At 36.6% G+C, this 17,054-nt stretch overlaps 1 protein-coding gene across 8 annotated transcripts in view; it reads left to right on the forward strand.

The window, feature by feature from the left end:
- The window catches only part of IKZF2 (IKAROS family zinc finger 2), a 159,490-nt gene that overhangs the window by 53,373 nt on the left and 89,063 nt on the right, over positions 1 to 17,054 (forward strand). The gene's annotated exons all lie outside the window — the stretch shown is intronic.

The following is a 17,054-nucleotide window of genomic DNA, read 5'->3' on the forward strand; positions in this document are numbered from 1 at the left end:
TGTTTATCCATTTGTAGTCTCAGCTCTCTTTGAAAAGAAACAGCAGAGACATCCTGAAATATTGAAAGTAAGGTAGATTTATGAAAATTGGTTTATCTATCTATCTCTGTATATACTAATTTTATATAATAAGGACTTGTTGCTTTGTTAATCAATGAGGAAAAAACCCCAAAGTTTAAATATAATTATCAGCAGCTTTATTTGGTGGGGGCAGGCTTGAGTCACAATTCTTAGGGACATTTTTAGATGTTCTTAGGCATTTTTAGGGTTGGTCTTTTAGCAATTAAGTTTGTGAAATTTGTATCAAGTTTAGAGTATAATGCTTTCTTTATCATGTACCTTATCCTCAGAGAATGGGTGCTGTTTTCTGAGATTTCAACTATACCTTCTTCTCCAGTGCCTTCTGTAGGCCATTCTGGGCAGGTTATTTCAGGTTATTTTCTCATAGCCTCCATGATATTCAGTAGTCATTGTAACGCAGGGATGGGTTACTTGTGAATATCAAGTGTTGTTAAGGAAACTGCAAATGGGACTCTTTTACTCCAAGTCATAGTGTTTACATTCTACTTCATAATTCTCTCATTAGTAAATGGAAACAGTATCCTTAGATGAGCTAGAAATACTAAATTCAGAACTTTTCCTGAGTTGTTTCTGCTGAAATACAGGCAATAACTTTATTTACTTTGATTTAGCGAGACAGCAAAGTGTACTTCTTAGCCCAAATGGAAATGTCAGCTTGTTCTTCAGACTTTCACAGACATTTCCGTCATAAGAAACTTCAGCAAAACTAGATAAAAAGCAATCTCAAGGATATATTAATTTTAAATAAAATATTTTTAAAGAGTTAATCTTTAAAATGTTTATTGTGGACCATTGAATCATTAAAGAGTTCACCGTATAGTAAAATGAGTAATATATGCATGATTTTTAATTTTTGACTCTTCAATATTTAAAACCTTTTTATTATCTAGATAAATCTTTATTATTGTATATCTCTTCACTGAAGAGTTTTTGTTTTTAAGGGGGGGTAGGTAATTAATTTTATTGATTTACTTATTTTTTAAGGAAGATACTGGGGATTGAACCCAAGACCTTGTGCATGCTAAGCATGCACTGTACCACTGAGTTATACTCTTCCCTCAAGAGTATTTTCTATTTTCTCAACTTGTGATATTTTGCTTTATATATGTTCCCCCACAAGATCATTTTATGCAGTCATGCATATATATACTTTTTGCACTTTTTTTTTTTTTGGTGCTTATTGAAACTTGCTTTGTGACTCTTTACATTGTGAATAGTTGATTTGTTTTTTTTTTTTTTACAAATGATCCAGTGTGCGTGGTAATTGGAAATATATAATCTAATTGTTATAGGTAGAGCATATTAAGTTTATTATCTCATTTAAATCTCCTATATCCTTACCTTCTTTGAGTTCTCTCTTTGAGAAGAACTTGTCAGTTTCTTTTTGTAATTCTGTTGGATTGTGCTGTATACATCTTGAGGCTACATTGCTAGGTACATAATGGTCAGGACTAGTTCAATGGTTTACCATTATGTAATGCTCTTTGTCATAAAACCTATTTCTAGGTTTATTTCTTTATAATATAGTTATACCAGTTTTTCCGTCAGTGCATCAGTCTTGTGTTTTTTTTAATGAAATTTTACACATATATACATACAGTTAAAAATGAATCACCCAATTCGAGAGGCAACTACTTTGATTCTCCTAGCTATTTCTTCTAGTTACCTCTGTGTTTCTCAATAATATCGTTATATTGTTATTTCTTAAGTTTTACTTGTTATTTATTTATTTTTTTCTTCTATGGGAGCTATTTACAAATTGATGAAACTTTGCTATGGTCTGTAACCAAAATACGTACAGAAAGATTTCCTATCACATTTGAAGCAGTGTACGGGAAGGCTTTGCCAAATTCCTCGTACTAGATAAAAGAAATTTAAAAGGAAAGAGAAGTCCATGTAACAGATTAATGTACTGATCAGCACCATCATTAAAGCAACTTTTGACGGTTTAATTTTCAGTGTTGTTTTCTTCCCAGTGCTATGTAAATAAAACAAAGATGCATCCTAGCAATAGTACTGTAGAGTCAGTGAATTATCTTTCACTGTTTTTCACAGTTAATGACTATTTACCATCATTTTAACCAATTTCTCTGTTTACCAGCCTTTCTGTATCCCATTTCTTCCTTTTGGGTTCACCTCCCTTCTTCCTGAAAGACATCCTTTAGTCTACTTCCTTCAGTGATGGAGTTCAAACGGTAAAAACTCTTAGTCATTATTAGTCTGGAAATTTCTTAATTTTGACTCTGCTCCTCAACAGTGATGGTGGTGGAATTGTAGGATAGCAAATTACCTTAGAACACTAAAAATATTAATCCAGCTGTCTTCTGGCATCTCTTATTGCTGATGAGAAATCTACTGCCGGTCTCACTGGTGTTCCATTATAGGTTCCTATTAAAATCTTCACTTTGCCATTGGTGTCTTGATCTTTCATTGAGATGTGCATTGATATGATTTTCTTTTTTGAGAGAGGATTATGCTTCTAACACATAACGACTTATCTTTCACAACTGTGAAAAACACTGCCAACCGTCATCATTTTGAATACTCTCTCCCTTTCTTTCTAGTTTCTACTAGTAGAATGCCTATTAAAATATACGTTGTAATGTTTCATTTTACTGTCTCTGAAACTAAATTATCCTGTCATATTTTTCTTTTTAGCTCTGTGTAGTGTGTTCTGGATACTTTCCTCAGCTCTATCTTAGTTTGCTAATTCTTTCTTTAGTGCTATCAAATCTGCTATTTAACTCATCTGCTGAAATTTTCTTTTCAATGACTGTTCTTCATTTCTAGAAGTTCTCTTTCTTTTAAGCAGCATCTTGTTCTTTTCACAGATTTGATACCTTCACATATGTCTTTAATCATTTTAATATTTTAATTTTAGAATATCCATCAGATTGTACGATGGTCTAAAGTTCTTGGGAGCCTTGTTATGTTTGCTGATTCTAACTCATGGTGGATTTCATTACCATTGTTATAAAATTTTGAGTGGTGAGCACATCTTTGGTTGGGCTGTATCTTTGGGAATTCTGTGTAGAACAGGTTGATGCAGACCCTACAAGAAATATCACCATCATCCTGAGATCAATCTTTAAGTTGATTTCCAAACTTGTACATTCATACTTATAGGGGAGCATACAAATCAGACTTTCAACACTCTCAAAGCACTGGCCCAAGTTCCTTGCAGAGACAGTCTTCCTTATGGACCTCTTGAGGAAGCAAATACTAGTACTTTTTTTTTTTTCTCTAGTACTCCTTTCATTGAGGTACTTCTTAGTAATAGATATAATATTTAGAAACCCCCAGGGTTTATATATACTTCTCATTCATTTATATGTCTGTTCATTTAACAAAAATGTTAAAGAGTGTTTACTGTGTGCTGGATACTTTTTTCCACAGGTCACAGATCTTCCTAGTAAAATATTTCAGTTAAGTTAGTTGGGTGACTAAATTAGTTATAGTTATTTTTGCAATCTTTGAATATTATTTAATTCAGTGGTTCTGATTTAATTGGCTAAGTATCAGTGTATTAGTCTGCTCAGGCTGCCATAACAAAATACTTTGGGCTGGGTGGCTTAAACAACAGAAATTTACTTTTTTGCATTTCTGGAGGCTGGAATTCTGAGATCAGGGTACTAGCATAGTTGGGTCTGGTGGTGAGGAAATCTTCCCAGCCTGCACATAGCATCCATTTCACTGTGCCATCACACGGCAGAGAGGTAGAGGTAGAGGTAGATGTAGAGGTAGAGAGAGAAAGAGAGAGAGAAAGAAAGGGGGAGAGAGAGAGAGGGAGAGAAAGGGAGAGAGAGGGAGAGAGATACACAGAGAGAGCACCCTCTAGCGTCTCTTCTTAGAAGGGCACTAATCCCAATATGAGGGCCCCACCCTCATGACCTAATCTAAACAAAATAATTTTACAAAGGCCCCATTTCTAAATGCCTTCAAATTGAAGATTAGAATTTCAATGTCTGAATTTTGTTGAGGGGTGGTGGTGGGATGTAATTTAGTCCATAGCAATCAGTTTATTTAAATGATTTACCTAAATGATTCTGGTATGCCTTCTGGATTAAAGATCACTGTTTTAAATGAATGTTGGGTTTATTGAATGACTTATTTAATGCTTGTGTAACACCCTAATTTTTATGTTTTTTGGTTGTTGTTAATGGAGGTACTAGCGATTGGACCCAGGATTGTGTGCATGCTAAGCGTGAGCTCTACCACTGAGCTATATCCTCCCTAATTTTTAATTTAGTGGTATAGTTTGGTTGATTTTAATTTACTTTATTCTAAAAGCTGTCTATATGTCTCTCTATTAATCTTTCTTTTAATATTCAGTTACCTAAAGAGCTTATCTAGCTCTTAGTTTTTCTCAAAGTCTTAAATTTTAAGTTCAGGTCTGAATTTAAGATTAATATTTCTGGCTACATTTAGGATCTTTAGAAATAACTGTAAATAACATGTTAAGCTCAACATTCTAAAAACCCAGAGTTCTCATATAACACTTCAGTCAAATTCATTTTCTTTCCAAAATATCTTATCTCTATCATTAATATAACCTTCTATTCCATATGGTTCTTAAAGCTTGAAATATTGTAGTCATTGATTACTAAATGTTGTTTCTCATACCTAGCCTGTCCTCTGGTTTCTTATTTTTTTTCCTTTGAGATTTCTTTTGTTTGATTCTGACCTCTCTCATCCTACTGCTCCTTGTCTCAGTCTAAGCTTTCTTTACTTGGGGCTGATATTCATCCAGCACTCAGGTACAGTTAGGCTGGTTGCTAAAATATTGAAACACTTTTATACAGGTTTGACAAATAGCTTTTAGGCACAAGTCGCATGAATTTCTAAACTCTACCATGAAGACAGCTTCATGAGTACCCTGTTGGCTAGTATGCTATCAGCTAGCCAGCCAGCCTGTCTCAGCTTATGCATTGCAGCCTCTGTCTTCCTGTGAAGCTCCTCTCCCAGGCCAGTGGGGACACAGACTGCCTCAAGAAAGATGGTACCCATGGTGGCAGTGCTGGTAAGCCAACCCCCACCCCCAGCAAATGCCAACTATCCATCTTGGCCCCTGAAGCTATGGTGGTCCCTTGCCGGCTTGCTCCTGTTAATGCTTGTGGGAACTGCAGCCTCCCTGCAGTGTACCAATGTGCATAATTGTTAGATATGTAGAGCATCACTCTGTTCTTTGCTTCATAATTATTACCATAGGTTAGTAGCCTCTTACTGCCCCTTTATCTTTTAGCTATTTTTCCCTTCAACATATTCATCACAGGAAGATGACTCTAATTTCATCACTCCTCTGACCAAGAGATGGAAATTAGAGCTCAGTTCAAACCCTTTATCAATTGACCTTATCATTTCTGCTCAACTTGTTATTTCATGCCTGTCTAAGAAGAAATCAGATTGATCTTCTCATACAAGATGTTCTCATTTCCCTTTTCTGTTTCCCTTTGTTCATTCCGCACCTCTGAAATTCGCTGTCTTGTGCCATTCCAAGTCAAACATTTCCTTTAAGTTCTGTGTCCTTTCTATCTCAGGTAATTCCTCTTTGAGCCTTCTACTCACTTCTTGATTTATAATGCCCTTCACGTCTTATAATCCATTTGGCCTGTATCTTCCATATATCTAGTTTTACGAAGCTTTAGTTCTAGAACTAGAAAGGGTTCATGTAGTTGACATTTCCTTTGAACTCAGCAATCCTTTCCGGAAAACCTTTGATGTCCAACAAAGATGTTTTCCAAGACTGCAAAGCTGGTGGTTCTGTTATTGGGTACCTCTAGTTATTATTCAATTACTTAATGAAATATTTTCTGCTGTTTACTATGTGCCAGGCACTGAACTTACTGTGTAGTAATGAGCAGAACAAACATGGCTGTGTCCTTACAGAACTTACACTCCAATATGGGAGAAGGCATTAAAAATGTAAGCTCACTCAGAAATGTCTAATAATGGTTTATGAGAGGTTCTGTGGAAAAAAAAAAAAAAAGGAGGCCAAGGGGGGGAAAAAAAGTAGGGCCTTAGTTTGTATTGAATAATTAGAAGAGGTGAAATTTTAGCTGAAAAGTAGGTAAGCAGGGGACACTCACAGAGCAGTAGAGTATGGGGGACTAGTGTATATATGTGTGCAAGGCCTAAGAAAGGAGAGAGTGCTTTTGTTCATCAAAGCAAAGAAAGAAGGCAGTTGGGCCTAATATTTGCAAGTGAGATAAAGAATGGGACCTTTTGTGGCTGGAGAGGTAAGAAGGAGCCATATGCCAAATACTTTCTTGAAGATTATGGGAGGAAGCTTGGATTTTTCTCCTCCTGCAAATGTGTGGCTATGGAAGATTTTGAACACTGAGTTGGCAGGATTAGAGTTATGGGTGTTTTTTTTTGGGGGGGGTGGCAGGTTTTTAAATTTAGAAAGGCTGATTTTCTGTATTACACAAACGACTTTCTTAGTTAAACAAATGTAGAGCAAGAATGCAGCCATTGTCTTAGAGCAAAAAGCTTCCTATATTAATAAAAGGCTGCCACTCCCTGAGAATGCAGGTGTGTTCTGCTCTGTAAACCTGGTTCCTGGGGAGGAGGATGTCAATTTACGTAAGATGCTCAGGGCTTTCTGGGAGAGAAAGAACTAATACCTGGTCTCTGTTAGGATAGAGCTCCATGGCCCTGACCAGGACCTAGTCTCAGGAAAGGGCAATGAGAATGGTAAAATAAAATTACCTTGAGGAAAAATTTACTTGAGGACAGAAAGGAAGAACCTAGGCTGGGAAGCCACAGTCCGAAGAGCTTTTGAGCTCATGGAGCTGATGCTGGAAAGTTGTATAGATGTCATCAGGGTAGCTTGTGTGCTGAGGAAGAGCATCTGATAATGGTAAATGTAAATCACAGAGTTAGAGCCTCCACAACTGAGCTGGGCACGAAGGGAAACCAGATCATCAAGTCACTGTGACTTGAACAGGGAGCCCAGATGGGTACCATGACAGATGGGACCAGCAATAATAGTTAGGTAAAATATAATATTAATTAGAACTAGAGTAAAAGTGGTGGATGGAAGTGAAATATTCTTTCTCTTATTAAGATGTCAGCTTTTTTCCTGCAAGAACTTCATTGCTCCTATATCTTCCATATATCTAGTATTGAGCTTTCTTATCTTACCTTCCCTTATCCATTATCTCCTGGTTAAACATCCCTAATTCCTTCAGTGATTCCTCAGTTAGATGATTTCTGGAATCCAGACTCAGCCATTCAGAGGATCAGGAATTCTCCTGTCACGCACAAGTTTGACAAACGTGCAACTTTGCAAAAGTTTGACAACCAGATTCTTTTCAATCTGTTTAAAGTAGCCCTGTGGCATACAACTTGAGACTTCTCTTCAAGTTAATATCTTTTCATTAATCAACATTCTTTGGATGTGGTTGTTCAACTTGTTACGAACGTACCTAACTTATTATTTTCTGCATATTTCTCTACTTTGACCTCAAGAATATTGTGAGAGTTTTCTTCAAATGTGTATGTTGAATCAACAATAAACATGGTATTCTTATTGAACCCACATTGGAACCTTTTTAAAAGTTTATACACTAACATTTGGCTCCTAATTTTAATGGGTTCATCATAAGCTTACTTATCTGGTTTGCAGAATTCACATGCTTTGCCTTTAAAAGTTATAAAATTACCCCACCTGCGGTGCTTTGGCATTTTTCTTCTCCCCTACAGTCTTTCAAGAGGTTCTTGCAGAAGTTTCTTGATCACTTCTGCATCTCCGTGAAGTCCGTGAAATATACCTTGTCTGAGCTTGTATTAATTTCTTAAGGCTCCTGTAACAAAGTACCACACAGTGGGTGACCTAAACAATAGAAATTTATTCACAGTCTGCAGACCAGAAGTCAAAGTATATTAGCACTGCTGGTTCTTTCTGAGGTCTGCGACAGAAAAATTGGTTCCATGCCTCTCTTCTGGCTTCAGGTGGTTTGTGGACAATCTTCGGCTTTCCTCAGCTTGTATGTACACCACCCTGGCCTTTGCCTTCATGTTCACGTGGAATTCTCCCTGTGTGTATGTCTGTTCAAAGTTCTTCTCTTTGTAATGATCCCAGTCATACTTTATCTTAACTAATTACATCTGTGCTTTAAAAAAAAACTTTAATTTTTTAATTGGTTTAATTTCTTGGTGAAAATGAAGTATGATATAAAATCATTTCATTGTATAATTCTCTCTGTGTATGGCCAGAGCATCAAATAAAAGTGAGAGTGCCAAAGAAAATGAGTCTGGACATAGGGACACGTTTGTTTAATCTCCACTAGAAAGCTTTAAAAATAAAAGAAAACAACTGTACTGTACCTACAGGCAGAGTCTAAATTTTACAGATATTACCAGATATGTGACTTCCACATAAAGACACATATACTGTAGTGAGCAGATTAAGGTGGCTTGGGATCCCCAGTGCCAGCCCCACTTGCCTGGTTCATGGCAGTTGGCCTTCTGCATAGTGTTCCTAGTTGCCAGTTACCTGTGGGTGTCCACTGTCGTTTCACAGATGTGTGGAAATCATATTCTCAGCTGTCACTACCATAGACTTCCTGCCATTCCTCCTCTGATTCTCATATGTCCTCAAATGCCCACATCTACAACACAAGAAGTTCATTGACAAAGACCTATTGTTGTCACTACTGATAAGGAGAAAGCCATGTGTTTACATCAAGGATGCCATACATGGCTGGTGAGATTTTTTTGTAGGAGCCCTCTCCCCAGCTCTGTAACATCCTGTGTCAACTGGGCCTTGAACAAAATCTGCTAGTATCCACAATCTCAGCAAGTGCCTCTTGATCAGTTTCTGGTCATAATCTCTTTTCCAAAATTTTATTTCTCATGAAACAGAATTCCACTAGTTTTGGCCCTTTTTCTTCTACTCTAAGCATTTAATCTCAGGCCAGGAGTCATATGGGGAACAAGTATTAGGCTGTACTTTGTCCTCTATACTTCTCTGTTACCAACCCTTAATTCAATTTCCTCCCTCTTCTGCTCTTTACAGAAGGAAGGTTTTCATGTACATGAATGGTTACAAACAAAATTGGGGCAGGAGAGTGGAGATTACTTTTTGGGCCCCAGATCTGTCAGGCAAAAATGTTCTACTACATAAAGCATTAGATTTACTGAATTAAGATGTGTTAGGGTTATTCTTGAGAATTATAAAACTTTGCATATTTAGTGTATTTGAGGAATAGCAAGACCAGTGTGGTTATAATGGTGTAAGTGAGGAGAAGAAAAGTAGGGGGGTCATACATATTTCAAAAAGGCCATTCTGGGTACTCTGTGGAGAGTGGACAGAGGAGTAGTAGTGCAAACAAGGTGATGTTAAGGAGGCCTGGGGGAAAGTGATTCCTGTGGAAGATGGTTGTGGACCTAGTTGGGCAGGAGCCATGGACGTGACGGGAAGTGGTCAGATGTATCTTGTACGTAGAAACTCGCAGACTTGCTGATGGATTGAAAGTGGCATATGAGGGGAAAAGAGGCATCAAGAATGACTACTAGCTTTAATCTAAGTGACCTGTTGAATAGTAATACCATTTACTGATAGGGGAGGACGAGGAGAAGGATTGGATCTGGGGGCTAAATGAAGAGCTGCTTTGAATAGGTGAAGTTTGAGATTCGTTTCTATTAAGACATGAAGATAGAAGTCTTACTCTTGGACAAAGGGTCTTATCCAAAGGATTGGAGAGCCAGATTGTTCTTGCAAGTTGGTGCAATTATGAAACTCCTTACAGTGTAATCGAGGTCCAGAGCTGCCAGACATTGGAACGTCATGTATGACTTTCCTGCCGACATATATGGTGGATCTTTTATGGGTAGTAGACCCTTACTGGTTTTCTATCTTTATATGTTTTTCTTCTTTCCATATCTTTGCTCTCCAAGATTTTGCTGCTTACTAATTATAAGATTTGCCTCAGGTTACTTAATTTTTTTAAGACTTGGTGTCCTCATCTGTAAATGGGGATAATATTACTTATCTGATTGGGTTGTTTTGATGATTACATGAGATAATGTTGATGAAGGTCTCACTACCATGCCTGGAATATAATTAGTAGACATAAATAGCTTCAGCTATTGTTTTGATTTTTGACAAAAGGAGTGTTTTTCAAGCTGATTTTAAATATTTTGGAATGAGATAGGGCATGAATGAATGAATAATGAGGGGTGTTTATTATACATATGTAGATAAAAGAAGTCTTTTCTTATTTACATTAGTTGCATTTTTGTATCTCTTAGAACTGCCAAATGCTAAAATCAGTGTTTTGAATTTTATAAGCACATGTGGGGTTTTTCTGAATTGGAAATATGGTCAGTGATGTGAGTTGGTATTTGTTGCGTCATAAGGTTTGGTATACCTTTATGCAAATCAAAATTCGCACAGAAATAATGAGTCAGATACAGCAGCAGGCTTAATATTTAGATCACATTTTTTTTTTTTTTTTTGCTGCTCTTTTAGGGTTAATCTCACAGTAAGTTGTGGATCAAGACTTTTGATTTGCTCTAGGTTTTCCATTCATTTGATCTCCTCTAACCTTTGTTTTAAACTTAAGATTGCTGCTTTAAGTGTATTAGTATTATGGAAGTTTGTTGTTGTTGTTGTTGTTTCCACAACAGAGTAAATGTATTCTACATTAACAGAGAGATCTTTAAGGAGCAAAGGCTAGACCACTTAATAAAACCACAGTCTCTTCTTCGGCAATCGTGTTGAATCTAGAAGAAAGCCAGACGTGGCCAGGATAAGGTTAGATTCCATTCCATCAGCATAATAGTTAATAATAGTTGACTGACAGGGATGTGAAGGGTGCCCTCTTTTCTTCCCCTCTCCACCCCCATTCCAGGCTAACCTCTCTAGGGAATATGCCATTCCTTTCCCCATTCCTAAAATTCTTTGCTCGAGCATAGCCAGGGGCTGCTGGGCTGGTGCCTGATCGCATAAGGGGTTGGGGTGTCTCTCTGAAAGAGTTGTTAAGTCCCTGTAGTTCTTGCTGAGGAAGTCCAGAAATCACCAAACATCTGTAGGGATCTGGAAGAAAGGTGAGCTACCCCTGCTGTGGCTAGTGTTTATGTGTGAAAAATAAGGCGACTCCTGTCACTCACCTGAACCAACTTAATACCACATCGAGATCACTTCTGCTTCTCTGCAACCACAGGTGACATTCTTGTCTCTGGAAAATTAGGCCTGTTTTAGTCTGTTTTTTTGTGAATTGTACTTCCTATCCTCTATTACTTTTCACCATTAAAACTATATTTTCAGGGAGTTTAGTAGTAGTAAATTAGTAACATTTGCTACTTTCTTCCAGCCTTTTTTTTTTTTTTTTTTTTTTTTTTTTTCTGTTTGGATACAGGTATTTGCAGGATAGTAACTATTCAAACAGTTACAGCATTCCAGAGATTCTTTCCCTGGATTCTACTTGCTTACATTCAGAGTTATACTTAAATACTGAGGAGTCCTGCTGAGTACTGCAGAATTGTAAGATGTATTAGGATAGTGTTTAGGTGAAACTTCTGAAGTTTTCTCTAAGGCCAGGTAATTCCTGTTCTTAATGGGGTTGTGATTCCTATCCTAAGCAGTCTTGAGATCTGTAATTCAGTGAAGTTAATATTTGGTGTTGCCTGCAGTTTGGGTTAGCAATTATTCTTCACTCTACATCTCACCACTACAGAGCCACTTGCTAGCTTTTAATCACCACCTTCTCAAGTTTAAGAGCTTGGCCAGAGTGATCCCGGAAAGTCTCAACATTTTCCAGTGAGTAAAGTCCATCTCTTTTGGAGATCTTGACACCTATCATTAACAAGGTGCAACCTCCTTAAGGCTAATTGAGAATAGAGCCCTGCTCTTATGCATGCATAGCAAACCATAAAGAGGCTGTGCATCAGGGTAAGATGGTTCTTAAACAGAGTGCATTGTATTGACCGGCAGGCCATCGTGTTGCCTCCTTCATTCTACAGATTATGTTGTGGGTTTCAAATGTTTTTCTCAGGTCAGTTTCCCTATCATTAATGCTGCAACACCTTTGCCGAGTAGATATCCACTCTCTCATTCTTTTATTACACCACAGTGAAACCAGCACACTAACTCTCATGGGTTAACGAATAAATTCCAGTTTTACTGGCTTTTGTCAATAAGCTGTAAAAATAGTTCCTAGAATCAGAATATGGCGAATAAAGTTCTTAATCAGATTTTTTAAATAAGCCTCATTTAAATCAAATCACACTGAAATATACTAATATTTGATATAAATATGTCAATATACATGCCGTTCATCCTCTAAGATGTCGATGGTGTCACCTTACTGGCAAATTTGGCTGGTAACATGCCTATGCGTCCAAAAGCCTTTCTATTTGGTAATATACATAATCCAGAAAATATTTAGTAGTTTTTTTTTTTAGCACCTTTTAATAAAAGTAGGAGTTCAACTTCTTGTTTAAAAAAGGCTTACTAAAAATGGCTTTAATCATCTGTTTCTAAGTGTCTTTGTAACATCAGAAAGGGTTGGGAAAGGATTCAATTTGACTCAGTAAACATTTTCTGCATGTTAGAATGTGCCAGCCACCGTGTTAAGTGCCCGGAATGCAGAGGTGAATAAGATTGTTCTCAGGTCAGGGTTTAAAAGGAGAGACAGTTAAATCATATCACTCCCCTTGCAGTCAGGCTATAGATTCACGATTCTGATAGTAGACGTTAATTTTGCCAGAATTGGTCAGAAAGGGATATTCTCTCAGGAAATAACACTAGGGCTGTACCTGGAATGATGAAAGCAGGAAAATGAGGACAAACAAGGCCATCCAATGAAAAGGAGTATTACGTGAGCAAAGAGCGTTATACAACCAGTGTGTGGTGAGGAAACCAGGAAGAGCTGTGAAAGTTGCAAAATACGGCTTCCACAAAGGTTCATGTTATTGCTGTTTTTCAGATTAGGGAAGTCATAACAATATTTTTTCATGTACAAAATGTTCCAGTAATTCCCATCTCAACAAGATCTTAGGACTTTGCAGCAACTTAGAAAATACTTAAAGAAGATGACAGTTTGGGGACCTGTTTTTCTCAAATGCTATAAACTGCAGACGTTTTCAAATGAGTAACAAAGAGAATTTACTGAGATTGAATCCCCTTAGTTTTTGATAGAGAAGAGAATTATTATGTCATTTACACGTTCATTTATCTGTTCATTTATGTGTACAACATTATTAACAGACTGTCTGCTACATATTTAAGAATTGTCCTTGGTGATGAGAACACATCGGGGGATTAAGATAAATGTGATACCTACCAGCATAGAACTTTCAGGTTAGGAGAAATCACAGTTTTTCTCTTTTCAAGTATATTCCTGTTTTAGAGTGACTGTTAACTTTTTATTCCTACCTTTTATCATTTTATGATTGTTTCAAGAATATTTCTGAATACTGTTACTTTTACAAGATCTCATATGTGTTCATTTTCATGTCCCAAACAATCATAAAGATAATCACTAAGCGCTTTTCTAACACAGACTATAGGAACCAAACGAATGTTGTGTGAGCAAGTAGTAGTTCAGAAGAATCATTTGGAGAAGGAGAGGAACAGGGAACTAGCATGTATCGAGTACCGCTGTGTGTGAGGCCCTGTGTGAGATGGTTTCATATACTTTGTAAAATTAAATCCTGAAAGTATCTCTGGGAAGTAGCTGTCCTTATCGCAATGTTTTAAATCAGGGAAGTATTTTAGGGGAGGGAAACAGGCCAACTAACTTGCTCTCTGATACACAGCTGGTAAAGTGACAGCTTTGGGATTTGGAATCAAGATAGTTCGAGTCCACAGCACATGCTCAGTTTACTATGGCTTAGGCGGGGGTACTTGAGTAAGTGGTAAATGATGAGCAACATTTGCAGATTTAAACCGAGGCCTGACTGATTCCAAATTTTTTCTTTCCACTAGAGCTTATGCAGGTTACTTAAACATCAAACATTGTAAAAGCAGTGTTCTCATTACTTAATTTTAATATTTCTTGCTTTCTGTGCTATAGTTTTTGATACTGTTTCACTTAGATGAAAATTTATTATCTTGTATAAAAAGTATAAAATTACCATCAGATAAACTGCGAAATGAGTTTATAAGGAAGGAAAACAAGTATAAAATGCTTTTTGGGGACTTAAATGAATTGCTAATAACCCTGCAAAGCAAAACCCCTCCTTTGAAATTATATTTTGCAAACATATTTCAGAACGAAAAAGGAAAATTTGAACAAAGCTAGGGAAAATGTCCCCAGTTTTTATAAATATAGTAAGTTAATTTGTTAATCCCATCCGAAACAGTTGTCACTAAAATGTATGAGTCTTTTAAGTATTTGTATAAAGTTGAGAGCAAATATTTCTTATTCATTTAATCATCAAACTTTGAATAAGGACATTTTTATCTCTTGCTTCATAAGAGGTAAGTTTACGTGGTCTAAATACTCCTTCACATCCCGCATACTGAGGGCTTTGAGTAATTTGAATGATGTGGGATACTGACTGTGAATAGAAGATCCAAACCCTGTAGACTTGGTGTTTCATAACTGACTTGGTCAGAGGATTTGCTTCATTGCCATCACTAGCACTATTCCGTAACGGGCTTTTGCCACTTTTATCAGTTTACTTCCTGTTGTAAATCTCATCACTTCTGTCATGAACATCACAGGATAAACTAGAGAGAAAGTACATTGGTAAATAAAAGAAAGCACTTTGACACTTGTTGTACATTGTAGACTTGTTCGTATATTTAGGTAGCTGTTTTGTTTTCTTAATTTGGCTGTAAGATTCTTGAGTGTAAGGATTATTGTTTATTGTTACTTTTTATTCCCCCAACTTAGCACAATAATTTTTACATAGCAAACCTTCATTATATATTTATCACTGCTGGAGTTCATGGCAAATTGTTTCAACATGTGGTGCACAACACTGAGTAGAACAGAACTAGAAAATGAATTTCCATCTCATGTTACCAAAAGTCTTAATTATTGGAGAACTTGTAGTCAGCTTCACTTACCTTTAACTTGATCTTTTCACTGCTTCTTTAGAGATCCTTATTAGGTCTGCAGTTTAATTCTAGTTTAGTTCTTATTAAAATATATTTAATTGCTCTGCCTGACTTTGCAGGCTGCCTTCTGACCTTAGCAGCTGAATATCCTTAACAGACTCAGATTCTGGACCCTAACCAGGAAGGACATTAGGGGCTGTGTGGTGGCTCACTAGCTGAGTGCAGAATTACATTTGATGTTAGTCTTGGTTTGACCTTGGTACCTCAGTTCCTTAGGTCCTGGGTTTGCTTCCAGGGTTTTGAGTTTTCTTGCCTTTAAACCCCTCTTTCCCCATGGCTAGTTTCAGACCACCAGTTGTTGGCAGTCCATTTTTTCATACTCTGCTGCATTCATACATGTTATATCCTGTGCCTGGATGTCCTCCCATACAGTTTGATTAGCAGACTTCATGTCTTAAGATGAAGTGTTGTCTTTTTCTTTGGGAAGCCTTCCTTACCCACCCAAACTTCTTTGGTCATCCCCTCCTTTACCCTTCCTTCTGTATGTATATCAGTCCGCTCATCTGTTTGCACTCATCACACCGTATATTTCATTTTTGTTGACTTTCTGTCTCTACTAGACTTTGAGCTCATTGTAGTTCAGTAAATATTTAAAAGAATGAATGACTTATGCTACTTCATTTTGGATCATTGCCAGTACCTCTCTTGCATCTGCTTCCAGAGTATTACGGATACTGGGGTGGAATTGAATCTAATAATGATATACTCATATATTTGTCCTTTTTCCTTTCTATTCTGGCTAATATCTTGGTTCAAGTGTACCTTTGGGCCATGTTCCAGTTTGCTGATTGCTAGGGTAACCACTGGCCAGCTCTCTGTGTTGTGAGTCTTCCTGAACTGCCCCTTATGCTCTTTCCAGATCTGATATGTCTGCCCTTGAGTTTCATGGGCAATTGTTCTGCCTTATTCATCTTTCTCGCCTCTGGGCTTATGACTTTTTATAAAAGTGATTTTTAATGATTACAGCTAATTTAAGAGTAGGTCAAGACTGTGCCAAACATTTAATCTCCTATTAAATTTAGGATTCTGGAGAGAACTTAGTAAGTAGCCTTATCCCTACCCCCCCCCCCCAATGTATGTTGCAATTATCAAGGTAATCAGAATTAGTTAGGACTGCAAGTCAGTAATATACATCATACAGTTTTTGTTAAATTATCATCAAACCATTTCTTACCATGGCTAATCTAGATAATTCATCTTAAATTTGTCATTATTTTGAAAATTAATGTTGGTCCTTTAGAAGTATTCATCAGGTCTATGAAAATGTACTAGATTTAAGAAATTCTTTGAAATTATTTTCTGAACATTGAGTTCCTCTCATTTATTTTACACATAGTTTTAATCATTTGCATTTTACCTAAATCTCTCTTGTCATACATTGTTAAATTTTTTTCCCTTTTTGATCACTTATTTTCTATTCTGACTATTTTTAAGGTTCTGAATAAAATTTTCTTGCTGTATTTTTGTAATTGTTGTCCCTGGATTGATTGATCAACTGATTGATTTCTCACCTATTTTCTCTTTACATTTCATAGTTAGTCTTTTTTTAATTTAATTTTATTTTTTTTTAGCTATATCACAGATTATCTTAAAACAAAACTTCAACTTCTTTGGAAGTTTAGAATAAAATGTTTGTAAATTACTGGGTAGGCAAAAAAGACTCTACCTGTTACCACATCAGAACTGAATATACCAGATATTTTTATATAGTTGTATATCAGAACTGAACATACCAGATATATCGATATTTTATATATACCTCAGGGTATACCTCAGGGTATAGCTCAGGCTTGGTGCTTTTCTTTCTCTTGAGTATCTTTATTCCTTTTGTTCCTTTGAACTTTCTAGTTATAAATTACAGGAAGTGGAATTGGGGTATAATTTTTTAAGCATTAATCAA

Source organism: Camelus ferus, chromosome 5 (assembly GCF_009834535.1).
Source record: "Camelus ferus isolate YT-003-E chromosome 5, BCGSAC_Cfer_1.0, whole genome shotgun sequence".
Taxonomy (NCBI): Eukaryota; Metazoa; Chordata; class Mammalia; order Artiodactyla; family Camelidae; genus Camelus; species Camelus ferus.